The 25,671-nt window shown below is 45.6% G+C and overlaps 1 long non-coding RNA gene across 1 annotated transcript in view; it reads right to left on the bottom strand.

The window, feature by feature from the left end:
• Window positions 1-7,830: 7,830 nt before the first annotated feature.
• The window catches only part of LOC137225354 (uncharacterized), a 63,464-nt gene continuing 45,623 nt past the window's right edge, over window positions 7,831-25,671 (bottom strand). Inside the window, exon 3 of the long non-coding RNA XR_010943815.1 lies at window positions 7,831-8,609. This is a non-coding gene — a long non-coding RNA (uncharacterized lncRNA). The remainder of the gene's footprint in view (window positions 8,610-25,671) is intronic.

The following is a 25,671-nucleotide window of genomic DNA, read 5'->3' as shown; positions in this document are numbered from 1 at the left end:
GGGCTTAAACCTAAAGCCCTAGAGTGCTTGGCACATAGTAGGACCTCATTAAATATTTCTGGGATGCCTGATTCCATTTTTGACTTCATAATAATAAATTCCATGATTGTTTCTCTGCCAAACTATTCCCCGTACACCACCCCCTTTTGTTTCCTTAAACAATTCTTTCAATCCTTAATGCCCCAGGTCTTGGAAATAATAGTTAAAACGCCTTCCTTTTGAACAATAATGTTATGCTTTTTGTATTGTTAGAATGATTTCAATTCAGTGTGCAATATTTAAGATATACAGAAAGGAAATCAAGAAAAACAGAACACCCCTGTTCTCACCAACAAAACCCCCCAAAGCATTACTAGTACAGCTGAAGCCCCCAGGCTATCCTGACACCATCAGCCCCTTCCCCTTCCTCCCCTTTAGAGAAAAACCTATATCCCAAATTTGGTGACCATCTGATCTGTTTTACCGTCTATATATTAGGTTTGCCATCAGATAAAAGACTAACACTATTTTTCCTCTGAAGCTATTTTTTTCTTGTTGTTTGGGCTTAGGGGATAATCTGGACAGGACAGGGCACAGTATGTACTGCAAGCCAGGGTCAGACATGTGTTCTCAGCTCCATGCCTGTGCCACACCTGCTCTGCGTCCCAGTTTATCTGTAAAATGGCCCTAATAATACGTGTCTCTTCCCCACTCCTCACAGTGTGCAGATGAGTGAGGTAAATGGTAAGCTGTGACAAAGTGAGAGGCGGGCATGGGCATATATACACTACCAAACGTAAACTAGATAGCTAGTGGGAAGCAGCCGCATAGCAAGCACAGGGAGATCAGCTCCGTGCTTTGTGACCACCTAGAGGGGTGGGATAGGGAGGGTGGGAGGGAGATGCAAGAGGGAGGGGATATGGGGATATATGTATATGTATAGCTGATTCACTTTGTCATAAAGCAGAAACTAACACACCATTGTAAAGCAATTATACTGCAATAAAGAGGTTAAAAAATAAAATTTTAAAAAATTAAAAAAAGAAAACTGTAGTTTTATTAAACTGTTTTCTACTTACTATTTGCTAGAATGAGATATTTTATTAAGGAAAATAAAGTTCAATAAACGATTTTGAAATTTAAAAAAAAAAATGTAAAGTGCTTAGAGCCTCAATCAAGGAAGAGAGCACTAGATAACCCCGAAGACGGCAGGCAGCACGCGAAGCCGCAGCAGGTACCCAAAGCAGATTTCTCACGCCGGAGAAGGGCGGGCTGAGTGCGTTTTCCCTCCAGTGCCCAGGCCCACAATGCAGCCACCTTCTCACTACCCAGACAGCTCAGCCTCGTCTCCATGGGGAGGCCTCCAATCAATGCTGTGTCATGAGACAGTGTCACCTTCTGGCCACGGGGGACTCATTGCATCAGCAGAATTGGCAATGTCTTGCCCACACTGCATCTGGATCTTTCCCATCTCCCTTCTTGCCTTGTGTGAACCGCAGCTGTACCACCTTCACAGCAAGCTCCTAAGGGATGGAGGGGATCAGGCCAGCTATACTCCAGGAGGAACAGAGGAAGTCCCAGCAGAGCCACCCTAGCAGCGGCAGTGTCTGTGAGATCTGTGTGATTGCACCAAGGAAGTAGGCCAAGGGGGCCATAAAGTTGAAGACTCCCTGCTCCCGGGACCCCAAGAGAGAAACAAATAAAAAACACAAAGTCGGGGCTTCCCTGGTAGCGCAGTGGTTGAGAGTCTGCCTGCTAATTCAGGGGACACGGGTTAGAGTCCTGGTCTGGGAGAATCCCACGTGCCGCGGAGCAACTGGGCCCGTGAGCCGCAACTACTGAGCCTGCGCGTCTGGAGCCTGTGCTCCACAACAAGAGAGACCGCGACACGCACCGCGATGAAGAGTGGCCCCCGCTTGCCACAACTAGAGAAAGCCCTCGCACAGAAATGAAGACCCAGCACAGCCAAAATAAATAAATTAATTTAAAAAAAAAGAGAGACAAACTCATTCAAACACCACCCATTAATGATAAAAACCCTTAGCAGTTCATTGCAGCTCTATTTACAATAGCCCAGAGATGGAAACAACCTAAGTGTCCATCATCGGATGAATGGATAAAGAAGATGTGGCACATATATACAATGGAATATTACTCAGCCATAAAAAGAAACGAAATTGAGCTATTTGTAATGAGGTGGATAGACCTAGAGTCTGTCATACAGAGTGAAGTAAGTCAGAAAGAGAGAGACAAATACCGTATGCTAACACATATATATGGAATTTAAGAAAAAAAAAATGTCATGAAAAACCTAGGGGTGAAACAGGAATAAAGACACAGACTTACTAGAGAATGGACTTGAGGCTATGGGGAGGGGGAGGTGTAAACGGTGACAAAGCGAGAAAGAGGCATGGACATATATACACTACCAAACGTAAGGTAGATAGCTAGTGGGAAGCAGCCGCATAGCACAGGGAGATCAGCTCGGTGCTTTGTGACTGCCTGGAGGGGTGGGATAGGGAGGGTGGGAGGGAGAGAGACGCAAGCGGGAAGAGATATGGGAACATATGTATATATATAACTGATTCATTTTGTTGTGAAGCTGAAACTAAAAAAAAAAACAAAACAAAACAACAACAACAAAAAAAACCCTTAGCAAACCAGGAACAGAAATAACCTTCCTTAACCTGACAAGGGGCATCTCCCTAAACCACACACACACTTGGACTTACTGGGGACCCTTTAAAAAACACAAAAAAACCCCACAAAGTCAACATCAAAATACAAACATAAAAAACAGCTCATCTCCACGTATGGCCATCTACCCACATTCGCACCAGAGGGCTTCAAGTGTGGGAATCACATAGGGAGAAGCAAAGCAATATTGTCCGGCTGGTCCACGAGGCTCCAGAAGGCTCACAACATGAGGCAGGATGGTCAGAGGACAGAGGCCATAGACTGAGGTTTGCCCAAGGCACCGGCACTTGACTGACCACGGGAGGCCTCCGAGGTCATGTGATGATATGGTGGAAGACAGGGGCAAGGCGGGTAGGTAAAAGAGTTTACTAACACAGATGTTATCTATGATGCAGAAGTCACTGTCATCGGAAAATATTCCCACATGTGCTAAGTGCTTTCAGCACTCCAGCGAGAGAGGTGAGTCAGAGGGCTGACGTTGCAGACAAGAGCAAGTGTGGGAGCAGCGGTGGCTCCCACCCTTGAATCTTCAGGATTCACTGCCAATTCCAGGTACCCATCCTGTGGCTAGTATTCCAGACAGCCCTCGGGACCGACAGTTCTCCTCGAAAAATCCCAAAGACGTGCGCTGGTGGGAGAACCGGAGGCTTGGAACTCCAACGTGGGGTGTCACACGTGGCTGCAGATGAAGACTGAGGGGGTTGGGACTGGGAAGCAAATGCCACTCTTGGGGACTTTCCTCGGGGAAGAAAGAATCCTGGGCTAGAGAGCTGAGTTCTAGACCTAGCTCAGCCACTTACTATCTGTGTGACCTCGGGTGAGTCATTCCATCTCTCGGGGCCTCAGTTTCCTCATTTGCAACACAAGGGGATTGGGCTGAATTACCTCTAAAGTCCCATCACGTTTACATCCCAAGGACAGTATCAAAGGTCAGGGAAGAGACCAACACTGGAGTCTTCCTAGATGTAATGCTCAGAGTCACCTGAATAGAATGGAGTGTCGAATTAGTACTTGTATTTGGGAAGTAGCAGAACAAGCTGTACAGCCCTGCTTCCCACAGCCACACGCAGCACCTGAGCTCATTGCCCTGATGGTCAGAGTATGAGCCAGTGGACTCCAAGTTGGGCAACCCGATTCTGGGTCTAGCGCTTCTGCTGGCTGCGACGTCAGGCAAGACGTTTGTCTTTTGGCCGTGCCTATTTCCTCATCTCTAATCATCTCTGCCTCCTCCTTGCCCCGGGAGGAAGCTGTGAGAATTCACTGAGTAACGTACATAAAGCACTTAGCTTGCAAAGAGACAAGAGTCCCGGATAAACATAAGATGATGATGGTGGTTGTAACAGCTGCTTGATTACCTTAACTCTTCCCCAGCCCTTCATTTGCTGATGCCGGAAACTAACCTGTCTGTGAGTCACCATCGTCTTATTCTCAAGGTCGGTTCAGAGAATTCCCCTTGAGCATCAAGTTCATGCCTAGCTTCATGGCCAAGTGACAAGACATCAAAGAACAAGGCTGAGAAAACATGATGCCAAACCTCCCTAACGCCTGATTTCACTTTGCTTTTTACCCACTCGACTGTACATTTCATAAAGACAGGGACAACTGGGCCACCATGTTGCCTAAGTGCAGCATTCAGCTGGCACTCAATAAATGAATGAATGAATGAAAGGCACAGACTGCCCAGATGAGATTTTGGTCAAAGGAAGGAAACTAATATTTTTTAATGCCCACGCTATGCCAAGAGCATTTTCTGTTTTTATTTTGTTTGCTCCTCTCCACAGCCCGATGGAATCAAAATTATTCTCCCACTTTATGGTTGGGCAAACTGAGCCTTGAGCATGAAGTAGTTCACCAATGTCTCACACTCTGTCAGTTGTAGGCGTAGCTTTTAAACCCCCAGGACTGTCTGGCTGGATTCCAGCACAGAGCCTTCAATGAGCTTGGGAAGCAGGCAACCCCCTTGAATGAGGATAAGCGGAGACGCCTTCTTCAACGGGTGTTTGAACTGGACCAGCCAAGCAAACAAGTACGTATGACTCAGCCAGGCCCAGACAACCCTCAGTCCTACAGGGCTTGGCTTGGTCTGTCATGGACCAGCAGGGTAACAGCATGGGAATGGTGTTGTCTGTGGGCAGTAGGAGGACCTTACCAATGCGGCCTCTTAGGCAACACATGCTGGTTGAGAAAGAACCCAGGTTTCAGGAGGTTCTCAAACCTTTCAGGGGAGCTGATGGAGCTTGGGCTGCCCCTCCTCTCTTCCTTTTTGCCTATTTTTACCCCCACCCTCCCATCACATACATACACCCCAAATCCCTGATACAAGGTCTCACCCCACAAATACACAGACACACAACATAGTTCTCTTTCACCAGTGAAACTCCCTGGATCCCAGAAGCCTGGTAAGAACTGACAAGCAGGAACACAGGCAATACTAGTGACCTCAAGAACACTGAGTCTTCACTCACCACTGCCTGCTGGGACATTTATGTGTACATACGGTACAGGCATGGCTGCCCTGCCCCAAGGACTGACCCAGGCTCAGCCCCTCTGTTCCTGAGCTCTGTTGACCCTCACTCGTCCCTTGATATAGGAGCAATGATCTCTGGTCTGATAGCAGAAGGGACTTGTGCTTTGAAACGCCTGCAGTGGGCTTGCTGCAGTGAGCAGTCTTTAGAAAAGCCCAGGGGGAGAAGCGTTTACTCAGGCCTTCAGCACTTGTGAAGGAACTACTGGAGGTCGAGAGGCGCTTTCAGCTGAATATCTCTCCCAAGGTGTGGTGACTATCTCACCTGCGGCCCCATAACGGCCAGGTGCCCCGTCAATCGGCCAGCGCTCAAGGCTTCCCTAACTGCTGCCCAGCGTAGGGGGATGGGACTGGGTGAGATCATAAGATTCCTCTTGCTCTCGCCAGAGACCCACCTGAGTCAGCTCTTCCAACCCCTCAGAGACGGGGGCTCCTTGATTAGGAAAATTTGACCCGAGATTTGCTCACGAAGACCTACAGAATAACTTCACTAATCAGGAAGCCCAGAGCAAAGACTTGTTCTTAAATGTGCGAGACTACGTCCCAGCTCTGCCGATTCCTGCTGCATTCATTCGCTAGGGCTGCCATAACAAAATCCCACAGAATTCAACATATTTCCAAATTTACTCAGGCCTGTGGCACTCGTAAAGGAATTACTGAGAGCTGACCATAATCTGCGTGGCTTCAACAACAGAAATGTATTTTCTCATACTTCTGGAGGCTGGAAGTTCAAGATCAAGGTGTCGGCAGGCTCCTTCTGAGGCCTCTCTCCTTGGCTTGCGGATGGCCAACTCCTTGCTGTGTCCTCACATGGTCTCTGTGCGTGTCCCCCACCCCTAGCACCCCAGACAGCCCCCTCCCCTCCCCGTGTCTCTCTGAGTGTCCAAATTTCCTTTTCCTATATAGACACCGGTCAGATTGGATTAGGGCCCAACCTAATGGCCTCATTTTAACTAAATTACCTCTTTAAAGGCCCTATCTCCAAATATAGTCACATTCTGAGGTAGTGAGGAGTTAGGACTATTCTGGACACCGTTCAGCCCGTAATACCTGCCTTGGCCAAATCATGTTCCCATTTTGGACCTTTATTTTCCTCTCTTGGAACCCATTTCCAGGCCAGCAGGCTTTCTGAGGAAGACAGTATGGTTGTAGGCCTCAAGGAAGAGCTGGGTAAGAAATGCCAAGGGCAGAGTGGGAAGCAGTAAAGAGCTCTCTGTGAGCTGTCCTTGAAAGGCTAGAGGCATCTGCAGAAAAACAAGCCGCAGCTAGAGACCCTCTTCCCTTTGGAATTCCCTCGCCTTACGTCCAAAGGCATTGTTTGTAGATTTTGATTTAGACACTTCCAGGTGAACTCAGGCCTCTGTCAGTTAAAAAAGGAGACACATTTCTGTCTCTGTAAAATATCTTATGCTTCTATTTCTTTTATTATTAATTTTTTTCTAGGCCTCAGCAGTAAAGAATTGTTATCATACTATTCTATTCATGGTGTCACCATGCTCCCTGCATTCCCCCCACCCCAATAGCCACTATACTAATGTGTTTCTAGATAGCCTTTGATATGCATACTTCCTTGTAAAATAGCTGACAGTATTTTGTGGGGAGTTCTATTTTTAATTTACAAATGGCATGTTCTAAGTAGCATTTGACTACCTGCTTTTTTTTTCCAGCTCTAAGATAATTGTATAGCATAATATGTGCATGTAGTTCCCTACTTCTAAGAGCTGTGAATATCCCATAGTATGTGCCCACCACAGTTAACTCATCCACTCCCTTGGTGATGGACAACTAGGCTGCCACAAACCAGGCTGAAGTGAATATCCTAATGACCTGTGCAAGAATTGCTCTTAGCGAGAATCCCAGGAGGGGATTCTGCGACCCAGGTGGACACACCCTCACGGCGCTGAGCCCTTCCAGACTGCTCTCTGGGATGGTTGGACCAAACGGATCTATTTAATAAGGAGCTCAGTATAGCGCTATTAACTTTATTAGCTATTAACAAAAGAATTCTATGCTGGGACATCAGGGTTTAACCCAGCTCTGCCACAGGCTGGCCATGGGGTCTTATGAAAGTTACATCACCTGTCTGGGTCTCAGGGTTCTCTCCTGCCAAATGAGTGTTCCAGACAGAGCTCCAAGGCCAAGTCTAGCCCCTCGTGGGAATGCACCCTGGGGAGAGCAGTAGATTGGAGGAGGAACAACATTGGACCCTAAGTCCTGGCTTTGGAAACCTTAGCAAATTACTGAAGAAGACGGTTTCCTCACCTTTAATTTGGGAATACATATGTAACAGGAGTTCTCTGCCAATTAAATGAAATGCTGTACATAGAGTACTTGGCACTTTGAGATGTTCAAGCAAATCAGCTCTCTTCTTTCTCTTCTTAACCCACACCTCTTCCCCTGTTTTGTTTTGGTTTGGTTTTAGTTGAAGAATTCACCTCTGCTGTTCTCTCTCTCTCAGGTGTAAATACACACAGTAGAGTGCATTAATCTCTTTTTAATAACAGCTTTACTGAGATACAATTCACATACCATAAAACTCACCCTTTTAAAGTGTGCAATGCAGTGGTTTCTACTATATTCACAGAATTGTGCAACCATCACCACTATTTAATTTAAGAACATTTTCATTCCTCCAAAAATACTGTACCCATCAGTCGTCACTCCCCATTGCCTTCTCCCCCTAACCCCTGGCAACCATTAATCTACTTTCTGTCTACCATTCTGGACATCTCATACAAATGGAATCACTCCATACGTGGCCTTTTATGACCAGCTTCTTTCACTTAGCATGTTTTCAAAGGTCATGCATATTGCAGCGTGTATCAATACTTTATTCCTTTTTATCCTAGAAAAATCCACTCTGTAGACAGACCGCATTTTGTTTATCCGTTTGTCAGCTTATGAACGTTTGGGTTGTTACCACTTTTTGGCTATCATGCATAATGCTGCTATGAACATTCATATACAGATTTTTATGTGGACATATGTTTTCAATTCTCTTGGATATGTACCTACAAGTAGAATCACTGGCCATGTGATAACTCCATGTTTACCTTTGTGAGGAACGGCCAAACCGTTTTCTAAAAAATCTCTCTGCAATCCCAGCAACCATGCATGAAGACTCCAGTTCTTCCCCATCCCCCCCAACACTTGTTATTGTCTTTTCTGTTTTAGCCTTCCTCGCGGTGGTGAATGAAGTGGTATCCCACTGTGGTTCTGAAGTGCACTAATCTTAAATGAACAGCTGGATGGATTTTTGCAAATGTATACACCTATAAAACCACCACACAAGGGACTTCCCTGGCGGTCCAGTGGTTAAGACTCTGAGCCTCCAGTGCTTCCACGGAACGGGACACGGTTTCGATCCCTGGTCGGGAAACTAAGATTCCCACATGCTGTGCGGTGCAGCCTAAAAATTAAAAAAAAAAAAAAAAAAATCACCACCCAGACTGAGATATAGAACATTTCCCTCGTCCCACCTCCCAGTCACTATCCCCCTACCCAGAGTAATCACAGCTCTGCAACACCGTAGATTAGTTTTTCTGTTCTTGAGCTTTATATAAATGGAATCATAAAGAATATACTCTTTGGGGTATGGCTTCTTTCATTCAAAAAATGTTGTGGTATCAGTTGTTTCAGCTGTTTGTCCTTTTTTATTTCTGTGTGGTATTCCATTGTATGAATATGCTGCAATCTATTTATCCATTCTCCTATTAGTAGACATTTATGTTGGTTCCAATTTGGGGTTATTATGAGTAAAACTTCAAAAACAGTCTTGTACATCTCTTTTGGAAGACATATGAACTCATTTCTCTTGGGTATATCCCTAGGAGTGGGATTGCTGAATCATGGGGTAGTTTTAGCTTTAGTAGATGTTGCCAGTTTTCCAAAGTGGTTGCACCAACTTATACTCCCACCAGCAGTGCATGAGAGTTCCAAGTTGCTCTCCACCCTCACCAGTATTTGAACACGTCAGGCTTTTTAAATTTTAGCCATTCTGATGAATGTGTAATGGTATCTCCTGGTGGTTTTAATTTGCACTAATCACATTGGGCCCTTTGTTCATTGCCTTTAGTCTGAAATTTAGCTAAAAGAATCTGATAGCTAATACTTACCTCTCCTTGGTGATTGCTGGAGGAGCTGAAGAATTGGCTCCCCCATCAAGGGTGAGGTCTTTATATCCCAGATCCTTGATCACACTCTACTAATTAAAGTGAACCCTGATATAAAATGAGTTGGTGTGAATTTATTCATTTTTAAAATATTTATTTATTTATTTATTTAATTTATCTTTTTGGCTGAGTCAGATTTTAGTTGCAGTATGTGGGATCTTTCGTTGCGGTGCTCGGGCCTCTTTCTAGCTGTGACATGCAGGTTTCTCTCTCTAGTTGTGGCACGCGGGCTCCAGAGCATGTGGGCTCTGCAGTTTGAGGCACACAGGCTCTCTTGCTGAGGCGTGCGGGCTCAGTAGTTGTGGCGAGTGGGTTCAGTTGCCCCGCGGCCTGTGGGATCTTAGTTCCCCGACCAGGGATCGAACCCACGTCCCCTGCATTGGAAGGTGGATTCTTTACAACTGGACCACCAGGGAAGTCCCTATTCATTTTTGAATAATCAGTATTTTACTTCCAGCTCCTAGAACTCTCTTGCAACATATCCTGAGTCCAAGAGAGATGGAGAAAGAGTATTCTTAAAGAAAAAAACAAAAATCAACCAAACTTCAAGGCCAAGATTTAACCATGTTTAAACAAAAGAACTTTCCACTTAAAAGTTAAAGTCAGATCTAGTATGTAATAGATGTTTAGGCTAGTGGCGTTTTTCAATAGAAGGCTTTTTAATTATTTATGATAGCTTAATGAAAGGAGCACTTGAAAGAGAGTCGGTTATTTTTCAAAGACAGTTTACTCTGTCTTCAAGTTGGGTAAGAATTTCAGGAGATTCCTTAGGATATTCATATCGTCCAGGACTTGGGAAGGACATGGAATTGTGGGTGATTGGGAGGTTGCTGAGAGAATTGCCGAGGCAGTTGGTGAAAGGAGCAGTCCAACTACAGACAGCTTCTGCAGCGTCCACCACCCAGGACTGTGGTAAGATGCCCAGGTCCTTTGGATGGAGGAATTTCAGAGACACAGAGGTATGAGGCAAGACATGGCGTTCCCAGCCCCTCCACACTAGGTCCCATCTAAACAGGACCTTCCTCTCCAGCAGTAAACTTCCATCTCCTCTTCCCGACAAATGGCACTGATGTATTTATGTCTTGTTAAGCCGTGGGGCAAAGGAGAAAGCCCCACGTTAAGCAGAGCAGAAATCATCCCACAACATTTATCAAATACTGAAACAATTTTGAATGTGGAAAGTTTCTTCTTAATAGGGAAATGGAAAACTACAGATATAGAATCATATAATCTTAGAGCTGGAGAGAACCGTGGAGGTCATCGGTTGAACCTCACGCCTACTTCTGGAATTCACATTACAACATCCCTGCTGTCCTCTGCTTGCACGGTCCTGAGACTGGGGCCTTTCTCAGCACCTCCGAGGAAGCTTTCCATTCATTGTTGGATGACTGTTAGATACCCGTCCTTACATTGAACCAAAACACTCCTTCTGGAAACTTCCATCCTTCAGTCATAGTTTGAATAAATCTATTTCCTCTTCTCCACGAGAGCCCTTTGGGTATTTTAAGACTGTCAGCCTGATCCCTTCTGAGAGTATTTTTTCCCAGTTCCTCCAAATAATCCATTATAAAACACAGCCATGGACAGGCCTCAATTCACTGGAGTGCAGTCTTCCTAATGCTTCTTTCCCTTGTCTTGAAAACCAGATCAATGTCAGGAATCGGGGCAGGGAACCCACTCTCAGGGATTTGCCCAGAGTTACAGGCAGCGCTTCTGAGAAATGTAAGGTATATACTGCAGTATCGGAGGATTTTATTCTCAAAAGTTTTTAGCAAGTTGGAGTATTTTTAGGAAATAAATGTGACACTGTTGACCCCGATCTGCAACAAGTCCAAGTAGTTTGCCCAGGAGAGGGTGGGTTCATGCTAATCCGATCACATACTCAAGCTCACTTTAACTCTTTTCCAGGCACCTATGAGGATAGCAGAATAGCTCTGTCTGGAAACTGCTGGACCTAGAGCAGCAGTCCTTTGTTTTATCCACCTGGGCAAAGTGGCTTCGACAAGTGCGGGAGAGGAAGAGGATGTGGATACTTCAGAGCAAAAGCTGGGTGAAAACAGCCTGTGTTCATGCCTAACCTGATATGCAGGTAAACTAACTGCTTCTCCATCTCATCCCCCACACCCTGGGTCCCAGGGGGAAGTAGTATGCTTGTGAGCATGTGCACAAGTGTGTATAGACACACACACACTCACAAGCACACACACATGTCCTTAAGGCCTTTCCTATCAGCATCCCCACTTGTATTCAACTACCCATCAAGGCCAGGAAATAAACACCAGGTCTTTACAAGAAGAATCTTGGCCTCTCCTTGGAGGCTGAATGATTTTATGGTAGAGGCAATTTTGAGCAGCCAGCAAAACAAGACAAAGGTCTTATTTGGTTTATCAAGCCCAGGTTACGCCCATCGTTCAGCGGGCCAAGCATCGTTAATCAGTACCAAGACCTTTGAATAGAATCTTTACCAAATAAATCTGTGCAGATATTCTTGCTACATAACGATAAAAGTAATATTCTGGTGAGGAAGCACTAAGGTTTTAGGCACTATTTCCTTCCCTATAAAATAGAAAGGAATGCCTGTCCCAGAGATATAAAGGAAGGGAAATCTATAACTTATTATAAAGCCGATTGCCAAAATACACTAAGTGGGGCTTTCTGGAAAGAAGGCATTGTGAGCAAAAGTCCTAGGAGAACCTCTCTCCCCAGTTCCTTTTTACATTCCCATGCAAACACATAAAGGGGAAAACTGCCTGATTTTGAAACCCAAGTATCCTATTTTTAAAAAAATCGTATGTCAAAGTTGGAGGATGCAAAAGAATTCTAATTACAACACCAAGAGGAATAGTTATGAAATACCAATAATGGTTGATAAACGCTCACCCTATTTAATGAAATACATAAACAAACCTTTGGCCAGAGGCATGGACGTTAGCAGGTCACCATCAGGGTGATAGAAGCCTCTGAACACACCTCTGACAAGGGTGAAGGTAATTAGAGGGCCGGGTGTCGCCCTTTGATGAATGGTGCTCTCTGAGAAGCCCAGCTTGAGAGGGAGCTGGAAATAATCAACCGTCGTTTTGGAAAGGGCTCTCCTAGATCCTCTTAGGTTATCATGCAGCCCATTCTACAGGCCTCCCATCTTCCCTCCTGGTTGTCAAAACAAATCTGTGGGAGAGGCATTCTCAGGAACGTATGATGCTCTGTTTAATATGGAAAGTGGGACTTCGCTGGTGGTGCAGTGGTTAAGAATTCATCTGCCAATGCAGGGGACACGGGTTAGATCCCTGCTCCGGGAAGATCCCACATGCCGCGGAGCAACTAAGCCCGTGCACCACAGCTACTGAGCCTGTGCTCTAGAGCCTGCGAGCCACAACTATTGAGCCCGCGAGTCACAACTACTGAAGCCCAAGTGCCTAGAGCCCGTGCTCCGCGACAAGAGAAGCCACCGCAATGAGAAGCCTGCGCACTGCAAGAAGAGTAGCCCCCGCTCGCCGCAACTAGAGAAGGCCAACACGCAGCAGCAAAGACCCAATGCAGCCTAAATAAATAAATAAATAAAATTTTAAAAAAATACAGAAAGTGATCCTCCCAAGACCTGGGAAGAAATGAAGAAGCCGATTTCCTCTGCAGCCTTCACAGAACAAACTCTAAGGAGAGGGGCCGTTTAATGGGGTCCATAAGAAAGATCTGAAATTTGTGGCTCCTTCCGAAAGTTGCCTCTCCGTTTCACTGTAGTCATCTAAAAGGTTAAGTCAGCACTATGGACTGTGGTTCAATCCGAGCCTTCCCTCTTAGTCTCTTCTTTTACTGGTCTTATGAACAGTGGGACCTGTTTACCCACTGCTTAGAGAAAGAGCAAGGGACGAAAGTACTGTCCTCAACAGGGGTTCTTGAGTTTTTAAAGGATTAGCCTACAATAAAACATGTCCCACCTAACTAGGCTTTTAATTCTGAATCTCAGCCTCCAGACTTACTAGCTGTGTGATCTTCATATCTCTTGAATCTCCATTTCCTCATCTACAAAATGGGGCTAAAACCTAGGTTGCAAAGATTAAATTAGTTAAATGAATTCAAATTTCATCCCAATACCTGGCACGTGGTAATCAGGAAACAGTAACTACTATTATAATCACCTTTTCACTGCTGACTCATTCATAGTCTCTAGAAATGTTGTGCCAAAGAGTCGATACTATGAAAATCAATCATTGTGCAGGGAAGCAACGTTAGATTCAAACTGTAAAGAAATAATTTAGTAACAAAGTCCTGAAATCCGTGTGATTCTTGCTCCTGAGATTGTGAACAGATACATTCCTACAAGATCCAACTGGTACATTTCTGCTCTAATGTTATGGGAGGAACTGGGTCTTAAACTAGGCAAATGTGAGTCCTGGTCCCAGCAACACTACCTTCTAGCTATGTAATCGTGGAACAGTTACTCAGAAAATAATTTGTGAAGTTTATATGGCATTTACCTCTTTTGATAATTTTATAATGCCATGTTTTCTTTTTATAGTCATTTTTATAGCAAGACCTTGCCTTTTTTAAAAAGGAAGCTTTAATCACTCTTTCAATTTTTTTGTTTTGCTTTTAAATTAGAGAACTATGTTATGTAACGTTTGGAAAACAGAAAAGAGGAAGAAAAATCATAATGCTACCCTCCTAACACAGCCACCATCTCCATTGTTATTCTCTTACAGTGAAAGCACCCTCAAAACCACAATATAATCTTTCTTACCTGCCTTCCCTCCCCCATTCTCTCAATTGCTCGATTGTTTTACTGGTTTGTTATCAAACTAAAACACACACACACATATCACACACAAGAAATATTTAAAAGGGCAAAACATATAGACTTCAAGGATTCTATCAAATGGGCCTGCGCTACCTATGATCCTTATCAATCTTGCATGTGCTCAAAAGACATTGGCTTCTGACTAATGTGGGCATTATCAGGAAGGGAACTGAGAAAACCACAGATAATACTCTCTCACCAAAATTGAATCCCTTTGGGTCTTCACATCTGGATTAGTGGTACCATTGGATGTTATCCATTCAGAGGTCTCTAACAAGAAACCCGAGGAAAAGTGACCAGAAAGATGGAAGGGATATAAAAAGCAGCTGTGGAAAAATTATCTGATGTGCCTAGCACTCTCCTGCTTGAAAAGCCAAATGTGAACATGGCATTAAAGAGAAAATAACATTAAAGAGAAAATAACCTCAGCAGATACATACTATTTTCTGAAGTATCTGGGAGGGGGACACTTAGTGAGGAGGGGTGAAGACAATTCATAACACTGCTTCCCACAAGGGACAGTAAACCTTGAAACTCTGCCCTGAGAGGTACTGTGTACTGACAGGAAATAAAAATACATTCAAAGAGGTTTGGGGGTGGAAGGCTGGGGGCCAGAGTTGCCAGATAAAATATGGGACACCCAGTTAAATTTTAATTTCAGATAAAAAACACATTTTTTTAGCATAAGTACCTCCCATGCATTCTTTGGGACATGTTTACACTGAAAAATTATTTGTTGCTTATCTGAAATTAGAATTTAACTGAGCGTCCTGTATTTTGATTTGCTAAGTCCAGCAGTTCTACTTGGAGAGGGGAAGTTAGGCAGAAGGAAAAAGAGGCAGAGACTGAGCAATAAAATGAAGTAGTGTTAGCAAAATGTTAAGACTTTTTAAAAAGGTTTGGAGTTTATAAATAACGGAGTCATCCGTGTTTACTGTACAGACTGTGAAAGCTTTCCTAATTGAGCCCCTAACATTTAGAATGTTTCCTATCACAGAGGTTAACTGTGCCTCCCGGTCAATGTCCCCTGGTTGCCTTTGGGCAACAAAACCTGAGCCATGCAGATTGGGATGGATGCAACATTGGAGCACCTGTGTTCTTCACCCTCCCTGTCTACCCTCTAACCTCTCAGAGGTCAACCCCCAGAGCCTGTGCAACCTGCTCCCAGCCTCAATCCACAGGAACCTACAAAGCACCAGGCATCATATAAACAAAAGCCCAAGTACCAGGTCCTAGGGAAAGCACCCAGTATATGTATTTGTTGAATGAATACTTGAATCAACTCATTCCCTTCAAAAGTCTGTCCCCAGCATTCTCTTATGGTCTCAGTTTTCCTTATAAAAACTCCTTAGCTTCCCTCCACACTGAACTCTAATAAATACCTGCACCTTGACCCATATGAATGAATGAATGTCAGGCCATATGGACAGGGATGGAAATTTTGTTCATGGGCCCGCCTGACCCTGCATGTCCTTCATGGGCAATACCATGTCCCACTTGTCTTTAAATGCTTCTGGCTGCCCTACACATATTATGGTGGCTTCCGTCACTTAGGGGGTAAGTTTTTTCCCATGGTAGTTCCGTGTGAAAAGTCATCTTTAATAAGTAATCCTGTACAGATGGGTGAGTAGGGAATATGACTTTGGCCAATATAAGTTTAGGCATCTGAGAAGTGTTTGGTCCTGTCCAGGAAGTAGCTGGACCATGAAATCAGATAGAGGGAGGAAGTCTATCTGTGGGAGGGGCCCCTCACAATGGAGCCTAAGGGGACCAGGGGACACAGGAATGCTAGCCAGGCTGAGGAACTGTGTAAACATGGACCGCCCAAGAGAGCTTTGGCTGGAACACATTTCCCTCTACCTCTGCTCAGGTGTCACCATGAGTCCATCCCAAGCTTGCTGAATTACTCTGTCCACATTAAGGAGTGAGGTGCCCTGGGAGTGTCTGTGATCCCGTAGCTCTTAATGTTTTAGTTCTCTCTTTTGTGAATGTATCAGCTTATTGAAGGAGACAAATCAGTTAGCACATCGATTTCAGAAAATCTCCACTGACAGCCACAACTGCAGACAAAGGACAGTGAGATTATAAAAATTCTTTTACTCACAGGGACTTCTAAAAAAGCTAATTTGTTTTCTATTCCCCTTGATGCCTTGTTCATGATAGGTACTTAGCAAATATTAATTGAATGACTGAATATATGAATGAATGAACAGCAGACGTTCAAATCTTCTTAGATCCACAAGAATGGAACGTGAGACCAGGCTTCACGCCATTGTGGGAGAAGCCCCAGAGCAGTCATAACTTTACCACATATGAGTCTTGGACTGGGACAAGTCAAACTCCACTATCTTCAGCTTCTGAGGCTGTCAATGAGAATAATCTCCTGTCTTAATAAGGAGCTTTGAGATTCAACTGAGATGTCATACCTGAAAGTGGCTGTTATATAGATCTAAGATCATCAGATAGGATACAAAACCCAGTTCTTCTACCATATGACCCAGCAATTCTACTCCTGGTTATATATCTGAAAGAAAAACAACAACACTAATTGGAAAAGATACGTGCACCCCAATGTGCATAGCAGCACTACTTAAACTAGCCAAGACATGGAAGCAACCTAAGTGTTCATCAACAGATGAATGGATAAAGAAGATGTGGTATAGATACACAATGGAACACTTCTCAGCCATATAAAAACAATGAAATTTTGCCATGTGCAGCAACATGGGTGGACTTGGAGGGCATTATGCAAAGTGAAATAAGTCAGAGAAAGACAAATACTGTATGATATCACTTACATGTGGAATCTAAAAAATACAACAAACTAGTGAGTATAACAAAAAAGAAGCAGACTCACAAATATAGAGAACAAACTGGTGGTTACCAGTGGGGAAAGGGGGGAAGGGCAATATGGAGTGGGGAAGTGGGAGGTACAAACTATTGGGTGTAAGATGGGCTCAATATCGTACAGTGCAGGGAATATAGTGAATACTTTATAATAACTGCAAATGGAAAGTAATCTTTAAAAATTGTATTTAAATTTTTAAAATTTTTAAACAATCATTATTTTAAAATTTTAACTATACTTCAAAATAATAAAAGAAAATCAAGCTGAAAAAATTTAAATGAAAATAAAAAATAAAACAGGAGGAGATAAAAAACAAACAAACAAAAAGCCCAGTTCTCTCCATCTTCAGCTGTGAGATCCTGCTTCATTTAGTTAACCTACCCAGGCCTCGGTTTTCTCATCTACAAATGGGAATAACGCTCACACCCCCGTCCTTGACTTGTCATAAAACTAAAATGAGAATATATATACACAAGAGTGCTCAAAAGGTAAGTTCATGTCAGTCTCTCTCCTCTGAGTTCCATTCTCTGTATATTTTCTAAATGGGTTGTCATCTTGCATTGCCCGGACTTATTCTCTGCCAGTCCACCAGTCTGTACGTAAATTAATTAGGTGATAAGTGATTCCTTGACCTTTTTATTGTTAGTATCATTATTTTTGATGATTATCATTAAAGCAGGTGGCCGTCTGATTGGCCATAGGTCATGTATGCAAAGCAACTGCAGTGGTATCTCGGGATTACTTCCTGATCCAGAACCCATCACCCAGGTGTTTCCTCATCTGAGGACTCACCCTTGAGGTTTCCTCAAATTACGTCTTTCAGAAGAGACCCACCACCAGAGCTGAGCTTTGAAGGGACTGACCCTGTTGTGTCTGAGGAAGTACTTCACGGGGGATGGCCCCAGCCACTCTCTCAGGAAAGCACAATGACCTCTCCCCTGCCCCTCCCCACCCCCAGATCCTCACAAAGCAGAAGAATCCAGCGAGCCTTCAGCCATGAACCCCATTCTCATTGTCTCCAAGGACTGCCCGGCTACACGAGATAGGCGTTTGGGTTTGGTTTTTGGTTTTCATTTTCAAAAATCATTTTCCGAGTCCTGAACAGTGGGCTGCTTTATACCCTTCATCTCTCTTCTTAAACCACCGTATCACGTTATTGACTCTGCTTGTTCCGTGTGATAGACGCCACCCTTTTGAGGGCATCATGAAAGGTGCTTTCTGTCCATGCCAGATTGCGAGGCCTCACGGTCTAACACCCCCGAGGGTTACACCAACATTCCCATGCACCTCTGTACTAGTGACAACATGCTGGGACCGCTCATCCCAAAGTCCTGGGTCAAGGTCTCCTGGCCCTTATCATTTGTTTTCACTGAGGCAAAACGCATCTGTTTGGTATGTGTATAGATTTTTTAACGCCTTTCACAAAGTCTAGTGCTTGAGACAAAGTCAGCCCAGGTTCTGCCTTTTGTCCGTATTTCAGCAACTCTTTCGCTTGATATTAAAAATAGCTTTGCCTTGTCCGTTGAGATCAGACCCAGGAGACAGGTGCCTGTTATTCTATCTCTGCTTCACAAATAGCTCTCTATGAGCTCGAGCATCTATCAACACTTCAGGGGTCTCCAGTTACAGAACAGGGCCAGGCCTTGGTACCTATGAAGGTAGGCTCGGCTGAGCTCTCCTGAGCCGTCCATGAAGTTCACGTGAGGCCTGCACAGTTCCATCCCACCACGGACCACCAACTATGGCTCGAAACTGGGAAGCAGTTAAGAACATCTCCCACACTTAGGGTATCCTGTATTTCCCAGGCCAGAGCCTACAAAAGTGTCCCTCAGACAGTGCTGGTAAACAGACTGCCCATCCCCCCTCCCCCTCACTGCCCCCCCCCAACGCCCACCCCAAGCCCATCTCCTACTCTGTGAAAGACCGTAGCCCCTGCGGTTGCCAAGGGAACCAAGCCTTTTATTCCATCCCAGTGACTGGCTTGTTGGGGCCGAGGAGTGGGGTAACAACCGGTGCCCAGGCCTTCAGAAGCCCCCCACCAGACCCTCCATTTTCTCAAAGCGGGAGGGGTGAGCTACACCCCCGTTGCCTTTTCACCCAAGCCCAGCTGGGTGGCATGGAGCCCTTGGGCTCTCAGGAGCTCCCTGGGCTGCAGCTCAGGGAGATCAGGGCTCCCCAGGCCCTCCTCTGGCCCTGGCCCTTTCCAGAGGACAATAGTCTCCATGCAAGGGAAAATTCCATTGCCTAGGGTTCAAGTCTCCAAGGAGTTGCTGGGGCCTCTGATGAGCCTGGCGTGGGCTCTGAGGAGCCGCTGCAGCTGCCTGGCTTGTTTTCCCCCTCGCTGTGTTTTGTTTTTAACCCCTGAGCTGCCAAGGATTGTTCTTCCCCAGCAAATGCCTGGGAATTGAGAGGAAAGAAATAAGGCTTTGTTCCCTTTGGGGGATGAATTGGGAGGCACAGGCAGTGTGAGGCTCCCACCCCTGCACACACATCTGCCCCCAACCCATACCCAGGAGGCTGGGAGTGGGGTGCTCCAGGGGCTGCGACTGAGCCCCAGGGGCTAGTGGAGAAGCGGAAGCCGCTTCAAGACGGCAAAGCAGCCGAGAGCCATTTTCTGGGGCTCAGAAGATATTCCGGAAATAGGGATGTTGGGAACTGGAAATGTCTGCTCTTTCCCATTTAAAACCCCCAAACCGACTCATGCTTTTCTCCCTCTGCTGTTCCTCCCCAGATCTGCATAAGGAACTCTGGAAGGAAAGCGGAAGGAACTCAAAGTAAAAAAAAAATAGGAAGCTCAAGACAAAATGCATTTAAATACTAGGTTAATAAATGGAAACATCTAGCAGTCCCACTTCTACGTTTACCAAAAACTCCGTTTTACTCAGGAATTTAATTTCATCGCAAATCAGCTAGCAATCAATGAAAAGTTTGGCCCGCTGCCATTTTGTTTTAACAACGAATGAATCGCAGGTAGGATCCAGAAGAGAATTTAAGGATTGTTTTGATCCCATTTAGAAACAGCAAATTTCTTCCTCTTTTCTCTTTTTTAAGGTAGTAATTGTTTGTATGTTTTGAAGGCCTGTTATGAATCATATGTGTTCTTTTTCCTCCAGTTTTATTGAGAAATACTTGACCTCAGAGCAAATTTCTAAGAAATCGTCAACCCGCTCCACTTGCAGCAAGCCGACCAGTTGTCGTGAGTGTCCGCCCAGGTGTATTCAAGTACGGACTGTTGGCCTCTCCATCAGGAATGACTGAGAAAGAAAACGCTCTTGTCACTCTGCAGACAACAGCATGCAAATGAACGCACTCTGCAGACAACAGAATGCAAATGAACGCAAACCATGCCTAAGTGTTGATGGGATACAGCGGATGGTCTGCAAAGAGCATCTCCGTACCTGGGCATACCTGCTTCACTCCTTGAAAGAGGATCCCTGACCCTGGTGTATAGGCAGTTGGGGAAGAGGACGATGTGGGCTGATAGAATCAAAGGTTCGTGCTCACGTTGGAAGAGTGCAGATTGGTACATAACGTATGGACGTGTGCAGGAGAAATAAATTTTATTAAAACTTCAGCCCTTGTTAACTTTTCACACATTCAGCTGAGGCTCTGGCTTCCCGTCTATTAAATCCTGCTGACACAGGTTCCCATGCTGCTTTTGGTCCATCCTTCCTCCAGTGTGGCAAGACTACATTTTCAGGAAGCTGTTGGGCAGAGTGAGGCAACTCAAAGCTCTGAAGAAGTGTCTACGTGACTTTTAGGATCGGGGTTTAACACCCCCCCCCCAGGAATTTCCCAGCATACAGACAGAGGCCTTGAGAGAGCAGATAGAAGGCTGAGTCAAGCCAGGACTCAGCATCCTTGAGCCTGGCCGTGGCTCCCCTCATGTCATCCCATGCTCCCTCTCTTTGTCGGGTCCACGTACATGGAGCCCCAAACTCCTGCACCTCAATCCATACTCCCCATCCCAGTAGCAGGTACCAAGCCAGAATCGACACTGAGCCCAAGGTCTCTGAGAACTGGGCACCGCCAGCAGCCCTGAACCAGGCCATCTCAGAGGTGGGCTCAGTGCCACATAGCCTAGCCCCCACCAGTGTTGACTGTGCATTGGACCATCTATATTCTTTTTTGCAGCTTTTCTTAAGACAAAATGCTGGCCATTGGGAGACTGGCCAGGGTTAAGGTGGAGCTTCAATGTGGCCATTTTCACAGCCCCAGCAAAGCTCATGGTTGGTGCCAAATTCTCATTGAGTTGAATAGAATGGAGGAAAGCTGACCAAGCCATCAGAATAATAATAGCTAACAGTTACCGAGTGATCACACACCAGGAATGTTCTAAGTGTTTTCTGTGCATTATTTTCACCTCCTGCTAATCCTATAAGGGAAGACCTACTATTTTTTTATTTTATAGACGAGGAAACCAAAGCAAGGCTGCAAAGCAGGTGATCCCAAGCGCACAACCACTGCCTCCTCAAGGGAGCCCAGTCCAGAAGCCTAGATTGTTCGTCAGCGTCAGGAGGCCCGGATTCCCATTCTGGCTCGGCCTTTTATCCATGCAAGTATTGCAGACTGTCCCAGCTCCTAAGCTCCACTGCCCTCCTTGGTCAGGCACGAGGTCTCCCAGGCCTCCCAGGTCCCTGGCCATATTCAGATTCTATGTAAAACAGTGACAGGCAGCACGAGTTGGCACAAGGATGGACTCCAGACAGGGCAAGCCTGACAAGTCACCACTCACTCCACACATGAGCTTTACTGTGCACGTTTCAGTGTTTGGGGAACTATGTGTTCTTTTGAAATGTGTCTGTTTGGGTCATGAGTAAGTATTGGCAGAGAGAAGACGGGTGTCTTTTTCCAGTTAATGAAGTGAGGCTTCATGGAGAAAGATTTTCTTAGTCACATTTCCTGTTTCACACTGACCTTTTCAAAGGAAACCCACAAGTGAACCAGTGCCAAGGTCTGCTTATAAGATCTACCTACAGGTATAATAAAGATGATCTAAATAAAGACCACAGTGGGCCAAGCTTCACCTGAATCAGTGGAAAGAGTAAGACACTAAAAAGGTCTGATGGACTGAGATAAAGGGGATAGTGATACTCCGTGAACTGCAAAAAAACAATGACATGTAAGAGATTTGAACGCTTGTTCAATAGGGATCCAAGCAGAGAGGCGGAGAGAAACCCTGCAGCAGTCTCCTCATTCGTCTCTACGTACTTATGGCTTAGCGTCTTGTTAAAACAGAGGCTCTGAAATTAAGAGAGATGCTTGGCATAATTTCAAAAGAAGGAATGATGCCTGTGTTGTAGGATTCGTTATGGGAATCGAGATTATTTAGCCTGGTGAAGAAAAGACCAAGAAATACCTGAGGAACCGGAAAGCTGGTGAGGGTTGGTTACTTGATGGACAAGATGGCTGCAGTGCGGCTCCACGGCTGTGACCGCAGAATGGGAGGCCTGCACAGGAGCAGAGATGTGGAAAGTTCAAGGATGTGCTGAAGATGACTGGAGAGTGGAGCAGGTTGCTGAGGCCAGGGCCGGCCTTACCTTCCCAGGAGAGTTGGACCATCAGGTTTCAGAGCCTAAGTCCCATGAGAGGAAGGGGACCAGCTGCCATCACTGTGCATGTCTACACAAGGAGAATGTCACAGAGGAGAGGTGAGGTCTGGAAAGCTTTGTTTGTTTTGTTTTAAACAAGGAGGACTGGAATTGGACTGATGGTAAAAAAAAAAAAAAAAAAAAAAAAAATCAGGCAAAGGAAGCAGTGATAACGTTAGCAAAACCGGAGCAGGAAATAGGGGCAGGAGGTGACAGGCAACGACCCAGAGAGCACCTAAGAGTTAGAGGGTCTTGGTTTTTTTGTTTTTGTCAAAGTAAAAAAGGACTTTTTTTTAATAGGTAATACAACCCGTGGTCAGAAATAAAAACAGAGAAAGTGATAATGTCTCACTCCCACCTTGTCCCCTCGATCTGTGCAGTTCTCATGTCCATATGCCCATCTGTATTCAGTTCTTGCATAGCCTTCCAGAATTTCTTTGTGTAATTATAAGCAAATGTAATTATAGATATTTGCCTTTTCCATTCTTCTTTTGCACAAGGTAGCAGGATATCACATATATATAGTATTGTGCTCCAGGCTTTTTCACTCAAAGAAGCATTCCAGAATTCTTACCCTATCAGCAGATAGGGAGGTTCCTGATGCCTTCTTGCACAGGGAATTGAGAGCGAGACCCTGAAGTGTTCCTGACTGGAATACCTTCAAGTCTCTTCCCCGCTAGCTTCCACGTTTCTCTCCCATCCAGCCGCACACCTAAAACTCTCACCCAAACACAGAGTTATTCTCAAATCCCCTCAAGCCTTTCTGTCCACCCCAGAGATTTCTTATTCAGGCACCACATCCAACAAGGTCCCTGAGGAACTTACAACAGTCTGTTTGTCAGAGAAGAAGGTAACGTTTTAGAGAGAGAGCGCGGCCAGACGTCAGCGTTGCAGAGGAAGAAACGCTCCTTCGTTCCCAGAGGGCACCTGGCCCTTTGTGAGGCAGGATGGAGCCCTCAGCTGCCGGGACCCGAGCTTCAGGCCGCCCCTTACCCCAGTGTTCCCTCAGGCACCCCACCCTTTCTCAGCTCAGTCGACCCAGCTGCCCTCCCCCGGTGACAGACCTCGCAGGACTGAGATCTTCAGTCTCCTCCCTCCTCCAGCCCTGACCAGCCTGGAGTCTGAGTGACTTGGGGACCTGGAGGTCCCTGTCTGCCAAGTCACAGTCGGGTGAGGCCCGAGGGCTGGTCAAATGGTGTCCACATGCTCCTCAGCAGGGCACAGGTGGGAGTGGGGAAGGCAGGGTGGGCACCTCTGCCAGGCCATCACTCCACATCTCACTCCTCCCCTGAGGCTGTGCCCTGATCCGTACTGCTCGGGACCATCCCAAACAGAGTCATGTTCCCAGGGGTTTCCACCTGCCGTTCTGTGACTCGCCTGAAATAACATTTTTTTTTTTTTTTTTTTTTTTGCGGTACGTGGGCCTCTCACTGTTGTGGCCTCTCCCGTTGCGGAGCACAGGCTCCGGACGCGCAGGCTCAGCGGCCATGGCTCACGGGCCCAGCCGCTCCGTGGCACCTGGGCTCTTCCCGGACGGGGGCACGAACCCGCGTTCCCTGCATCGGCAGGCGGACCCTCAACCACTGCGCCACCAGGGAAGCCCTGAAATAACATTTTGAAAGGCGGTATGTGTGGTGGTTATAAGCAGCGGTTTAGGGTCAAGCAGTTGTGGGTTTGTGTCCTGACTCTGCCCCTCACAAGCTGGTCTGAGTACACCACTTAACCTCTTAGAGTCTCAGTTTCCTTATCTACAAAATGGAAATAATACTTATTTTGGGGGATTACTATGAGGCTTAAATTAAGATGATGCTCAGACATAGAGAACAGACTTGTGGTTCCCAAGGGGGAGGGAGGGTGGAGGAGGACTAGATTGGGAGTTTGGGATTAGCAGATGCAAACTAGTATATATAGGATGGATAAACAACAAGGTCCTACTGTACAGCACAGGGAACTATATTCAATATCCTGTGATAAACCATAATGGAAAAGAATATAAAAAGGAATGTATGTACCATAGAAATTAACAAAATGTTGTCAATCAACTATACTTCAATAAAATTTTTTAAAAGAATATATGTATAACTGAATCACTTTGCTGTACAGCAGAAGTTAACACAACTTTGTAAATCAACTATACTTCAATAAAAATAAAAATACATAGCACAGGGAGTTCAGCTCGGTGCTTTGTGACCACCTAGAGGGGTGGGATAGGGAGGGTGGGAGAGAGACGTAAGAGGGAGGAGATATGGGGATATATGTATACATGTAGCTGATTCACTTTGTTATACAGCAGGAACTAACACACCATTGTAAAGCAATTATACTCCAATAAAGATGCTAAAAATATAAATAAGGGCCTCCCTGATGGCACAGTGGTTGACAGTCCGCCTGCCGATGCAGGGGACATGGGTTCGTGCCCCGGTCTGGGAAGATCCCACATGCCCCAGAGTGGCTGGGCCCGTGAGCCATGGCCGCTGAGCCTGCGCGTCCGGAGCCTGTGCTCCGCAATGGGAGAGGCCACAACAGTGAGAGGCCTGCGTACCACACACACACACACACACACACACACACACACACACACACACACAAAATATATATATATATATATATATATATATATAAAATAAAATAAAAATAAATATTTTTTTAAAAATAAGGTGGTGCTATTAAAAGTCTCAGTCTGGTGTAATCAAATGCTCCAAGAGTGGTCACAGTTGTCTCTCCTCCACCTGCCCTGCAGAGCCTAGCACCTGAGCACAAGGAACAGGTGGCCCCCTGGCTGGGGGCCACCCGTGCACAGGCTGGCTTTGAAGAGACTCACGCAAGTGGCAGCCACAGGTGAGAGAGGGCATCAGTCAAGCTAGCAGTCTCAGTGTGGGCCGCTGCCTCCTAAATTTCAGGGCACAGAAAAGGCCCTCCTGCTCCTTGCTCAGAGTCTCCAAAAGCATCCTCAGCTCCTGACCCTGGAAAAACATACCCACACGGCACAGGAGATTGTTTAGAAAGGCCTCTCTTTCCATACACAGCCGCTGCCTGCTTAGCCAGCTAGTTTCTAGTTTTTTTCTGCA

The sequence above is a fragment of the Pseudorca crassidens genome, chromosome 1 (assembly GCF_039906515.1).
Source record: "Pseudorca crassidens isolate mPseCra1 chromosome 1, mPseCra1.hap1, whole genome shotgun sequence".
Classification (NCBI taxonomy): domain Eukaryota; kingdom Metazoa; phylum Chordata; class Mammalia; order Artiodactyla; family Delphinidae; genus Pseudorca; species Pseudorca crassidens.
Note: the sequence above shows the minus strand (reverse complement) of the source record. Positions and strands in the feature narration are given on the sequence as shown.